Below are 12,620 nucleotides of genomic sequence, written 5' to 3'. Positions count from 1 at the left end.
CACCACATTTGGGACAAAAAGAACCTAAAATTAACCCAATACAAGATCTACAAGAAACTACACCAAGTTCAGAACTTGATACCTCAAAATGGTGCCAAAAGGTGGTGTGATCCTGGATCTAGAGAGCTTCACTCCTTCAAGGTGGTCTCTTATTCCTTCATTCTTCTTCAAGAGCACTAAAACCCACACACAAGCTTAAAAATGGCTCCTCAAGATGATACTAGGGTTGCAAACACGTATCAGAGGGTGGAGGCTGATAAGGTGAAGGAAATGAGGCCATAAGAGTGCTTAAATAATAGCCAATCCCTAAAAATTAGGGTTTCCTTATCTGGAAATTACGCCCAACATACACTGATGACACCACGTAGGCATGACGTACTCCCAAGGCCAAAATTACAAAAATGCCATTAAGGCCCTTTTGCATACATTTCTTGAACTTTGGGACCAAAATGCAATATGGATTTCAAAAAATTATGGAACATCCCGATCTGAGGTACTCCTAAATAGTTTCTTCCTCTTTTGCATAAACATCTGTCTAGTAGCGTTATAATTGGTAGCACTATCTGTCACAACCTGAACACCATTTTCCTCCCTTATTTTTTCAACAAAGTCATCTAACATTACGAATACTTGTTCCTTTCTCTTCATAATGTATGATGTGTCAATTGATGCTAAAAAGATAGTCCATCTAGGATTGTTTATAAGAAATTACATACTGAGCGATTTTTTCTATCACTCCATCCATCACTCATTAGAGTGCAACCGATCTTCTTCCATTCCCTTTTGTAATCCTCCAGTAATGAGTTTGTGTATCAACTTCCTTTTTCAGCAATATAACCCGTATTTCATGGTAAGAAGTAGGATTAAGACCTTTCCCAAATTACCGACCATTTCAATCATTTTCTGAAACTTAGTATTTTTAACACAGTTAAACTGGATGACACTTGTGTAGAAAAACCTCGCAATCTGATGGAAAACTCTTAAAAATGTTATTCAATGTATTTTGAATTTTCCTTTTTTTTTTTAACAAAACTTCGTAAATTATTTCCTCTCAAATTCATCTCACAGTCCTCATCATCTTTACTGATTGAAAAAGTGTCTCTTGTTTCTTTGTTGTTGTATCATGTTTTCCAACAAACGAGCAATTTCGAGTCTAACATTTTCATGGAACCTAGCTGAGACATTACTATGTGTGCGGACTATGTGATGCTTGAATCTAAAAATCTAAAAATCTGACCCTTTGCATCCTTCGATGATTACCCAAAGCATTACCATGTTGCCAACTAACATCAGTTCTAGCCGCATAAACATTTTTTTCTCATTCTACTTGTGGTTGAAGGTGCACATGTGGTTGTAGGTTACGATCCTAAGTTACCATCCATGATAGCTGTTGGAATTTGGAAATTCAGAATGATATTAAAGACTTACATAATAAATACAGTAACAAAATTACATCAAAGACAAGTTAAGAACTGATGCTAACCTTGCTACTTTCTTCTTAAAGACTTCCGTATTTTGACATTTACAAACTTACATATGCATAAGATATTACATACAAACATACTGAAACACGTAGTAAAAGAATTACATATAGAGTATAGAGATATTGAAACAAGTTAAAAACTACTAGATATAACTAGTTTAATACCCGAATTTATGAAGCATGTGTTGCTTTAAATTCCTAAGAATAATATAACAATTTTAACTTTTAATAAAAAGTTGGTAAGGTTGGATAAGAAGGGAAAAATACTATTTACATGAAGTTAAGAACCACAATCAAGTTGTAACGCCCGGATCCTGGTATGTATTTTAAATTAAAACATTCATTTTTGCAAAGGGACTCGACGAGTCAGAGGCCACAGACTCGTCGAGTAGGAATGAATGATTGGACGCGGGAATTGAAGCATACTCGACGAGTCGAGAGCCTCGACTCGACGAGTAGGGCTGCCAGAGTGAAACCCTAATTTCCAAGGCTTGCACCCTATTTAAACACTTTAACTGGCCTCAACTTCAGCCTCCATCACCTCCAAGCCTTATTCTCGAAACCCTAATCCATTTTGAGTGTTCTTGAGCCATTGTTGTGTGTTCTTGGTGATTTTGAAGCTTGAGAAGGAAGAGGAAGCTTGGAGATTCAAGAAGAGGCAAGTAGATCTAGAGTTTGTGTTGCATTTCTGACTCAGTAGAGGTATAAAGTCTGTACCTTGGCTATTCATTTACCAGATCTCTTCATGGAAGTAGTTAGGGCTTTAAGAATCCCATTTTAGAACCATTCATGGATGCAAGCATGTTTTGGAGTTAGGACCTCAGATCTGGATGTGCATGGCCTTATAAGACTTAAAGTTGCCAACTTTATTAAGTCTTGGCCCTTCTTGTCACACCCCCAAACCGGAACGGCGGAAACGTTCGGGGGCGGAGGACATCATGTACAGTATCACAACAATTGAATAATAGTAATCAAAGCAACAACAACCATTGTATTAATAATATAGTGTTTACATTACATTTGAATCATAGACGATTAACTCCAAAAGTAAATTCAAGTAAAGACTCGAAGCTACTATGGTCCATCTTCTTGAATCCAGGCGTGTACCTGTCTACTAATGTCCTGAGAATACAAGTAGGTTTTGAAAGAGTATCAGCATAAAGTTGGTGAGTTCATAAGCGTTTAGTTTTGGAAAAACTGTGCTTTGTTCTTTTGAAAAGTGCGTTATGTTTCTCCAGAAAACCTTATATTTTCTGATGTAATGAATGTATAAACCTTAAGTAAAAAATGATTCTTTGAAGTATTCACTAGATACTTACAAAGTTAATTGTATTGATCCTTTGATATCTGTTGAAAATGTTCCTCAAGAAAATCCATTATTTTCTTATGAAAAGTATGATTAAACCCATTCTTTCTATGACTTCTTACTTCATACTAGTTACGCATAAAACAATATCGAATAGACAGTTAACTGTGTGGATCTGCCCTAAACCCACAACCGAACAAGGAACAGGGAATGAGGCGGAAACCACACATTTCACAGTCTATCGGGTATTCTTCATACGTAACTCGGATGCATAAACTAAGGAGTCATGGAATTAATATGAATATTTGTTACTTGAATAATAAACCAACTATTTATAAAATACGGATGTTTACTCTGGAAGATCCTATATTTTCCCTAAATGTAAGTTATTAAATTATCTGTTCTAAATCGAAGAGTACAAGTATCTACCATACTTATATTGTTTAAGCATTGTTCTTTTTGAAAACTTTGGCTACCTCCAGTAATGTATAGTAGTTTTATTACATAAATAAAACTAGTTGAAAACGTGTTATTCTGTATACCGAAAGTGTTGTTAATACCCTCCTGTGATCACTTAGTACATACGAGTTATAGAAATCTAGATCGAACAAACAGTCGATTGGGTGATCCCGCCCTAAGCTCACAACCAAACAAGGAACAGGAAATGAGGCGGAGATTACACATCCCACTGCAAGTCGGATGTTAATTTCATATTACCCTGGTGTATATACTAAGTTATCACATAGTTATTAACCCTAATGTTAGTTCGTTAGATATATTATTACGTGGACGAGTCGTTGTTTCACTTGTGGATTCTTATAACTATACTGATGGACGAATACAAAATTGACGTACTTCGGATGTCGAAAACTGAACAGACGTTTGTCACCCCCGGTTGATTGTAGCTAATAGTCAGGGTGCGAGATTGTCAGTCCGGTATAGTTCTATACACAAACTCACGCTCTCCCTCCAGGAGACTCTAGTTACAAGGCATCTCACACTATAGTTCTCTCAACGAATCCACGAATAATACTATGAAAACCCTTTTTTTATTAACATGAATCCTTATAAAATAATATCTTTTATTTCATAATTCATAAGTTTGTTTCCTTAGTTCTGAAAACTGCATTTGCAACGTTTGTATCTTAACATGTTTATAAAACTGCCCGCAATTCTAGTAGTATCTATGTTCATCATGTTTAGAAAATTCTATGTTCAATGTATACTAATGATTGGAAAATATAATAAACCAAATTATATTTTTAAACACAAGATTACTTGTGCTTTTACTTGTATTCCCCCCTGAAAACATTAAAAAAACTCGAAAAAGTATAGGGGTATGAACTCACCGTTAATTGTGCGCAAGCGTCGAATCAATGAACTGGAAACGAAGACCCTCGAGTTGTTTTACGTGGCACTTAACGGAATCCTAATAATAATTAAATACATATATGTATCTAAATTAGCGATTTCATTAAATAAAGTGTTGGAAATCACTTGCTTTCGGTTAAGGAATGTTACCGGGACTTGATTGAATCGAGGAAAGCGGATTTTCAGCCTAATGTACCACTCAAGGAGTGTGTACGGCCATGAAAGGGAGTGTACGGCCGTGAACCGTGTACGGCCGTAGAGTGCCTTGAAGGGGTGTACGGCCTTTGAAGGTGTATGGCCGTGAATGAGTGTACGGTCAACAAACTTGAAGGTATACGACCGTACACTCAAGAACAAGAGTGCTGGAATCGATGAATACGTGTCCTAGATGCTCTGAAATGAACCCCCAATGGTGTTTTTCGATGTTTTTCGGAAGACTAAGGTACTTTAGGGGTGTACGATCAATGATAGTTGAGAGAGAATGGGATTGATCTCGGTTGGGAGGAGGGAAAAATGAGAAGAAATGAGCACTACATATATATATATATATATATATATATATATATATATATATATATATATATATATATATATATATATATATATATATATATATATATATATATATATATATATATATATATATATATATATATATATATAGAGAGAGAGAGAGAGAGAGAGAGAGAGAGAGGGTGGTGTACGGCTGTGGAACTTGTGTACGGCCGTACACACCTTGGGAATGGTTTCAGGAACGAGTCAATCTCTCCAGCCTCGAATAAAACACTAAAGTTAGAAGCTCTTGAGGTGAAAGTGAAGGACTATGATACATATGGGGTGAGTTTACGGCTACCTTGAGTGTACGGCTGTACACCCATATGTGCGGCCGTACACTCCTCTTGAAGGAGTGTTTGGCTTGAATGCAACTCAATGAACTTAGAACTCATCCCCAGACCCAAACCTTGAATGTACTAGGTTTAGAACACTCAAACGGACCCTAAACAATGCTAAAAGATAGTATAAATGAGTCTGACTTTCAATGATCGAGGTAACGTAGAGATAGAGATTTCCGGGTTGTCACATCATCCCCCCGTTAGAGGGAATTTCGTCCCGAAATTCAAGCATAGAATATAAATCATGGAATTGGAATAATATGAGGGGTATCATAAGTGTCTCATCGGATAGAAACTTCTCTAGGATCGGTAGGGTACTTGGGTTTCATAAAACCCTCGCGTTCTCTAGTGAATTCAGATCCTCGCTGGGTGTTTCAGCGGATCATCACTTGTTATATCTGTTGTTCTGGTCTGTGAATGGTGTGTAGGTTTGATTTTCCTGACCACGTTCATCCAACTGGTAGAATGCCCTTTTGTGGTCCTGAGCAGCCTTTGTTCTGAAGTATGTGGCAGGAATCATACCTGGTTCATCTATCATAGTCTCGTGTACACAAGTCGTATATAATTAAGATTGACAAGACGGTCGGATGGGTGGCTCTGCCCCAGGTCCACAACCAGACAAGGAACAGGAGATAGGGCAGAAACACACATCCTAAGTCAGTAGAATCTTAATTATATACCACCCTCACGTGTACATTTAACATTGATAGGCTAACCGTATCTGTCCCTAGCCTATGTGCTTGAACTTGACTTGCTACGCGAGTGGTATTTCCAAAATGATCTGCTGGGAATACTTAAGGAAAGTTACAGGAGGATACCGTACTCCTCGCATGAGTACTTCGAAGGTTTGAAGCGAGAGATGATTCCGAGGTCCGCGTCTAGTTTGTCGTTATGAATGACGAGATTTTTGTTATTCGGTCGGTTTTAAGGCAAAGGGTCTCCTCGGTGACACATAGGTTCGGCATCGCGTGGACTCAGTTAGCCTAGGTGGGATGACATCGTCGGATCGCGTGTTAAGTTAGTTCGGAAAGAGTGCTTTGTTAGAACATCGGTGCATCTGGGTGTATGTTTCTGGTGCTTTCTGTTTTGATCCTGATATTACTACTACGATAGTTTTGCATTGCCTTACGTGTGTATTAACTAAAAGATTGCTCTAGTGACTGATACTTGATATTATCACCCCCATCCGATCCCTCTATAATCGCTTGGTTTCTACAAGTCATATATAATTAAGATTGACAAGACGGTCGACTGAGTGACTCTGCCCTAAATCCACAACCAGACAAGGAACAGGAAATAAGGAGAAATCACGCACTCTAAGTCTATTGGTTCTTAATTATATATGGCCCTAATGTTTACACCAAGTCATTATTGCTTACCAGAAAGAGTATTAAGTTTCTACATAAACTATGTGCTTAGTTTAGACGAGGAAGAATTTATTATAGTTAGGATTAGGTTGGAAAACGTACCACTGTTCTCATGTGGTTGCGGGGTAGACTCTCCTGCAGTGATCATTAGCACCCTTCCTTCTTCATCAGGGTTTCTGGCCAATGGAAAATCTCGCCTGTAGTGTCCTGTTTCACCACACTCACAGCTGGTCTGGCTTGCTTCCTCAAATGGGACCTGAGACATTGGTCGTGCCGGTGCCCTACAGAAGCAGATGGTGTGTCCCCTTCTGAGGCAGTTCTTGCAATATAACTTCCGACACCTTCCGATATGATGGAAGTTGCACTCATTACATTTGTGGAGGGTTCCAGTATAACGACTACCTGGTGTTGATGTGGTTGGTGTCGTAGTAGCATAGGCTGCACCTGTCTGTTGTCCATCGGAGGGTTCTTGTGTTGATTGTCTCCTTTTCCTGTTCTCGGACCTTTGTTTGTCATCACCTTCTTCGGTTGACTCCTGAACCGGGTCCATTATGCCTTGGCGGATCCCATAGTCCACCAATGTTCAAGTCAGGCGTTTAGCACTGTCAAACGTAAGAGGTTTCACTGCTAATATGTTTCCTTGGATTGGAGAAGGTAGTCCCCAAATGTACCTCTCTACCTTCTTGCTCTCCGGGGTAACCATCCCCGGGCATAGTGCAGCTAAATCGCTGAATCTATCGGTGTAGCTATTTATGTCTGAGCCTGCCATGGTAAGATTCCACAGCTCATGCTCGAGTTTATGTACTTCGCCCCTCGGGCAGTACTCTTCCAACATGATCTCCTTTAGATTTTTCCATCCCATTGCGTTTGCTATTGGAAGAGTCAATGACTTGACATGGCTATTCCACCATGTAAGGGCTCTGTCAGAGAATGTGCAGGCAGCAAACTTCACTTTGCTCCCTTCTGGGCACTCGCATAACTCGAAAATCGATTCCGTCTTCTCGAACCATCACATCAGAGCGATGACTCCCCCATTCCCATCGAAGGACTTGGTTCCACAAATCATGAAGTCCTTGTATGAGCACTCCCTTGTGTGTCTGTGGTTGAAGCTGTTGGTATCGCTACCCGATCCACCGGTACCGCTTGCGCGGATTTGAGTCATGGCAGCTGTCACTGCGGCTGATACTGCCGCTTGAAAGACAACCGGATCATACTGAGGGGGTGGCGGTGGTGGTATGTTTTTGTTTTTGTTCGACTTATTCGGTGGCATCTTTCTGCTATAAGGTTTAAAAGATGATACGAGGGTAAGTCCTTAGTGGTTACGAGTCGAGTGTTATCTGAATCAAAATTGTCTCAATTTTGAATGTATCATGTTCTGACTTTCGAAGCAATTCATAACAGAGGTTTATGCATCATAGACTTATGAATTTGATAGTGACTACCCTCTTAATGAAGTTTTGGGACCTGGTTTACTGTTACTTAGCTGATATGATAAAGGCGATAAGCCTGCCACATAGTGTGAGTAGTGTAATCACTAACTCACTAGATCATATTAGTTAGTTAATTATTAGTATGACGTACATGGTGCTCTACCACCTTGCGACACCACTATCACTCCCAAACACATGTTGGTCGTATCTCGAATAAATATAGTTGATCAGGTTATATTTATTCCAGATATATTACATAACTACTTAGGTTTGACTGTAGTGTCCAACATCTAAATACTTTTGTTTGTTTTGTTCTTATTTGTTCTTATTGTGATACTTGTTCTTAGTAGGTATGTTTATTAGTATACTTCTCGTAAAATACTTATATTTTAAAAGTATACTTTTAGTCAGAGCACTCCGGCCCCATTGGTATTTATAGTTGTATATCTTTTACTGGTTGATATACTAAGTTCACTATAAACAATGCCCTGATACCAATCTGTCACACCCCAAACCGGAACGGCGGAAACGTTCGGGGGTGGAGGACGTCATGTACAGTATCACAACAATTGAATAATAGTAATCAAAGCAACAATAACCATTGTATTAATAGTATAGTGTTTACATTACATTTGAATCATACACGATTGACTCCAAAAGTAAATACAAGTAAAGACTCGAAGCTACTATGCTCCATCTTCTTGAATCCGACGTGTACCTGTCTACTAATGTCCTGAGACTACAAGTAGGTTTTGAAAGAGTATCAGCATAAAGCTGGTGAGTTCATAAGCGTTTAGTTTTGGAAAAACTGTGCTTTGTTCTTTTGAAAAGTGCGTTATGTTTCTCCAGAAAACCTTATATTTTCTGATGTAATGAATGTATAAACCTTAAGTAAAAAAAATAATTCTTTGAAGTATTCACTAGATACTTACAAAGTTAACTGTATTGATCCTTTGATATCTGTTGAAAGTGTTCCTCAAGAAAATCCATTATTTTCTTATGAAAAGTATGATTAAACCCATTCTTTCTATGACTTCTTAGTTCATACTAGTTACGCATAAAACAATATCGAATAGACAGTTAATTGTGTGGATCTGCCCTAAACCCACAACCAAACTGTTGGATTAGTGTTTAAGTCCATAACTATAATTGGTATATTCTTGACCCGACCCGGCATGGTCCATTTGGGTTGCATGACATCATGCATTTGGATAGACTAAAATGAGAGAAATAACACTTAAGGTTTATTAATATATTATAAGTTCTAATATATTAATAAGATTATTTAATTAGTATTGATCAAGAATTAATCTAGAATTAATTAAGTGATCAAAAGAAGACTAATTAAATATATGGGTTGATTGTGTAAATCATCCATACTTATATAGTGGGCTAATGCTCCATGGATTATCAAGTTGGGCTAAAACCCATAGGATGCTCCATGGATGCTCCATGGTGTATTTGAACCCATGGATCCAAGGAAATGGAAAGCTATGACAATTAGGGTTTACCCTAATTGTGACTAACTATATAAACATATCATTCTTGTCAAAATCGGCACTAAGTCTATATGTGGAGGGCAAACCGATTTTAGAAGTGTTCTACTTTCTCTCAAGTTATTCCAAGTGTTTATGATGTTGTGTGAACCATTTGAGGTGTTACACTTGGGGCACTAGGCTCTTGAGCTCCATGGAATCAAGCACCAAATAAGAGGTATGTAATCCTACTAGATTTTATATTACGTGTACTTTATATTATGCTAGTTAGAACAATACCTTGGAAAATTGATATTTGCATGTATAATAGAGAAAACATAGATCCAAGGTATTTAGGGTTGCATGTACACCATAGGAGTGTTAGAATGCTCAAAACCCATCACAAACAAGGAACAGGGAATGACGTGGAAACAAGTTTCAATAAATCTCCCTATCCCAGAAGTTTCAAGACTTGATAAGTTCTAAGTCACTCAATCCCTATTGGCAGACAAAGTCTATATGTGCTTAGGTCTTGGAGATTAAGTCACATATTGACAAGCCGGGAGAGTCAGGTGTCGAAGTCTCGAGGTAGCTGGCTGTTGACTTGGTTCTTCAGTCACTCCCTGATGACAGACCACGACATGACCCTTTAATGATCTTATCTATTTGCTTGGTGCTGCTGAATCAGCAATGATTTGGAAAACTGGTAAAGAAAATTTGATTAGAAGATCGACTTCCCATAACTTCATGGACATTGACAATGGTAACACTGGAAATCCAGAAAAACTTTCTCTTCCCAATAGAAAGGGATCGGCCATAGTCAACTCGGTTGACCAAATGGTAAAGAGAAAGGCTAAGTCTGAGATAGTCCCATGTACCATTCCCAAAGAGTCCATATGTGCCTATTGCCAAAGGAAAAGGGCATTGGTTGCGAAGCTGCCGAATTTACCTGAAACCTCATAAGGATGGTAAAGTCAAAAGTTTGACTCTACTTCAGGTAAAGTCCGTTGTCTAACTCTATTAAGTCTCTTTTGGTGATTCTTAATACATGATGTAATGTAATTACATTTTGATGTTTTTTTTTTGAAGAATCAAAGGAAGCTTAAAGAAAAAGTGTGCTGATTCTGATCGCATGGTTCGATGACCAGAATTTTGAGCCACTGCATAAGAGTTATGAGATATTGCTTAGGAATAGATAACAACAAAGTTTTCATATGAATTTGCATTGTAAGGATAAGTTTTTCCGCAAGTTTTAAAAATAAAAGAAAAGTTTTGATTTTATTTATTTTAAGTATCCTTACAATGGCATTTGTGAAACAAATTGTTGTTTATATGTTTCCATTGATAAGCAATATTGGTAAATGGGTTTGATTCATTCATTTGTGGTAGTGTCATAATTTATCAAATAAGGAAAGATTCTCATCACCCAAGTTTCAGTTGGATAGAAACTTGGAATCATGCAAGTTGTATTGTGTGATGAATGAGATTTTTCATCTTTGGTAAATTAAGACTAATTCCTTGTTCACATTCACATGTGAGTCAAGTGAAGGACTAAAGGATCGGGTACATTAGGTTGTGCGCTAGTCAGGTCCACCACAAAGATTCATAAGATTATTCGTTATGATTTACTAAAGTTTAGTAAATATGATTATGCTTACAAGTTTAAGTGTACTGCTGAAACATTGGAAAAGTTTCAATATATGACAAAACGGATAAGAAGAATCAAATAAGGCAGGAAGATAAAAGTTTCTCCAATCTGAAGAGATGGGAGAGTACTTGAGTATCTTGTTTTATGATTATCTTAGTGATTATGAAACCATATCACAATTGATCCTCTAAGGACACCTTAGTTCATTTGTTTGGCTAAGGAGAGGAATCATGAATTGTTGAAATGGTTAAATCAAAAGATAAATCATACTTCGTTCCAAAACAAATCTTAGAGTCATACTCCAAGATTGAGCCTTGAGTGACATAATCTTTAGAAAGTTTATAACACTTGTCAAATGTAGAGTAAAATGTTTTTACTCTTGTACATTTGAAATTGGTAAGTTGTGATGTCTTGGAAAAGACAAAGACCAACTAAGACCAATTGTGTGAAGTGTTTAACTTGATAAGAATCCACACTAATTCTTGAATATTTGTTTTTGTCAAGGAATGGTTTTTGACAAGGGAATCTTATATGTCAAGAGGACAGTGGGAGTCCTAAAATAGTTTCAAGAACTAATCAAGAGTTTTGTTAATCACTAGCCCACGACTTGAGGTTTGTAACATATCGTGTTGACATATTCTTATTTCTGTGCCCATTCCAGTTAAAGTTGGCTTTGTATATGAGTTCTGAGAGTTCTCAAATGGTTGCATAAAACCTGGAAGCAATGGTAGACCCTTGTGCTGCCGGGTGGCAAGAAATTAAGATTGAACAAGTTCAGTCCATATGTGTTTGGATTTGCCACTAACCTTGTCTTGTGATTATGGTTATGACAAATTCACATGGATAGGAACACTTACACCATAAAAATCTAAGTGTCATAAGGTTTCTCTTCGATTCATGAAAATGATGGTGAAGAAACTCTTTCACTAAGTAGATTTTAAGTAGATAGCAATTGTGAGAATGACAAAAGGTCTAAACATTATGATTACGGCATCCCTCTTCATAATTGTTTAGACACACAAGTGAGCTATCTAAGGAAAGGTGTATGATTTTGATAAAGTCTTATCAAAGCAATTGCGTATCAGAAATCTGAACTTTGGTAAGAAAGTCAATAAAGTATTGTTTTTCTAGAAGTCCTGCTGATTTCTGAGTACATGTCAAAGCTAGTGGGAGCATAAGTGTTATGCTAGTAAGATAATAATCATTATGCTAGTGGAAGCATGATGATTATGTTGCAAGTTAGCAATGTTAATTATAGAAAACAAAAGTTTCAATTCGCTTTGAAAAGTTGTTTTGCTATAATTAAGGGAGAGAATTTTATACTTCATTCCAATTCTACAAGCTTAGATTGAGACTTTAATCAACTTTAGTCAAGAATATATATGAATGTTATGCTTTAATGGTTCAACATAAGGAAATTCTATATATGTTACGTTCTCAAAATTCGTTTATGATTACGGCATCCCTCTTCATAGTTCGAATTGTGAGAACATGGCAAATAAAAAATTTTATAGCATGAATCGTGTCCATATGCTTCGGGTATAGGATCGATTACATGAGCTATAATAGTTATCCTTTCTAAATTTTCCTAATGTTTAGGGCATTAAGAGGGGAAAAGGGATTAGAACTGGATATGACTAAAATGAT

Source organism: Lactuca virosa, chromosome 2 (genome assembly GCF_052849685.1).
Source record: "Lactuca virosa cultivar CGN04683 chromosome 2, Lactuca_virosa_CGN04683_v6, whole genome shotgun sequence".
Taxonomy (NCBI): Eukaryota; Viridiplantae; Streptophyta; class Magnoliopsida; order Asterales; family Asteraceae; genus Lactuca; species Lactuca virosa.
The sequence above is the reverse complement of the archived record's forward strand: the minus strand, read 5'-3'. Positions refer to the sequence as shown.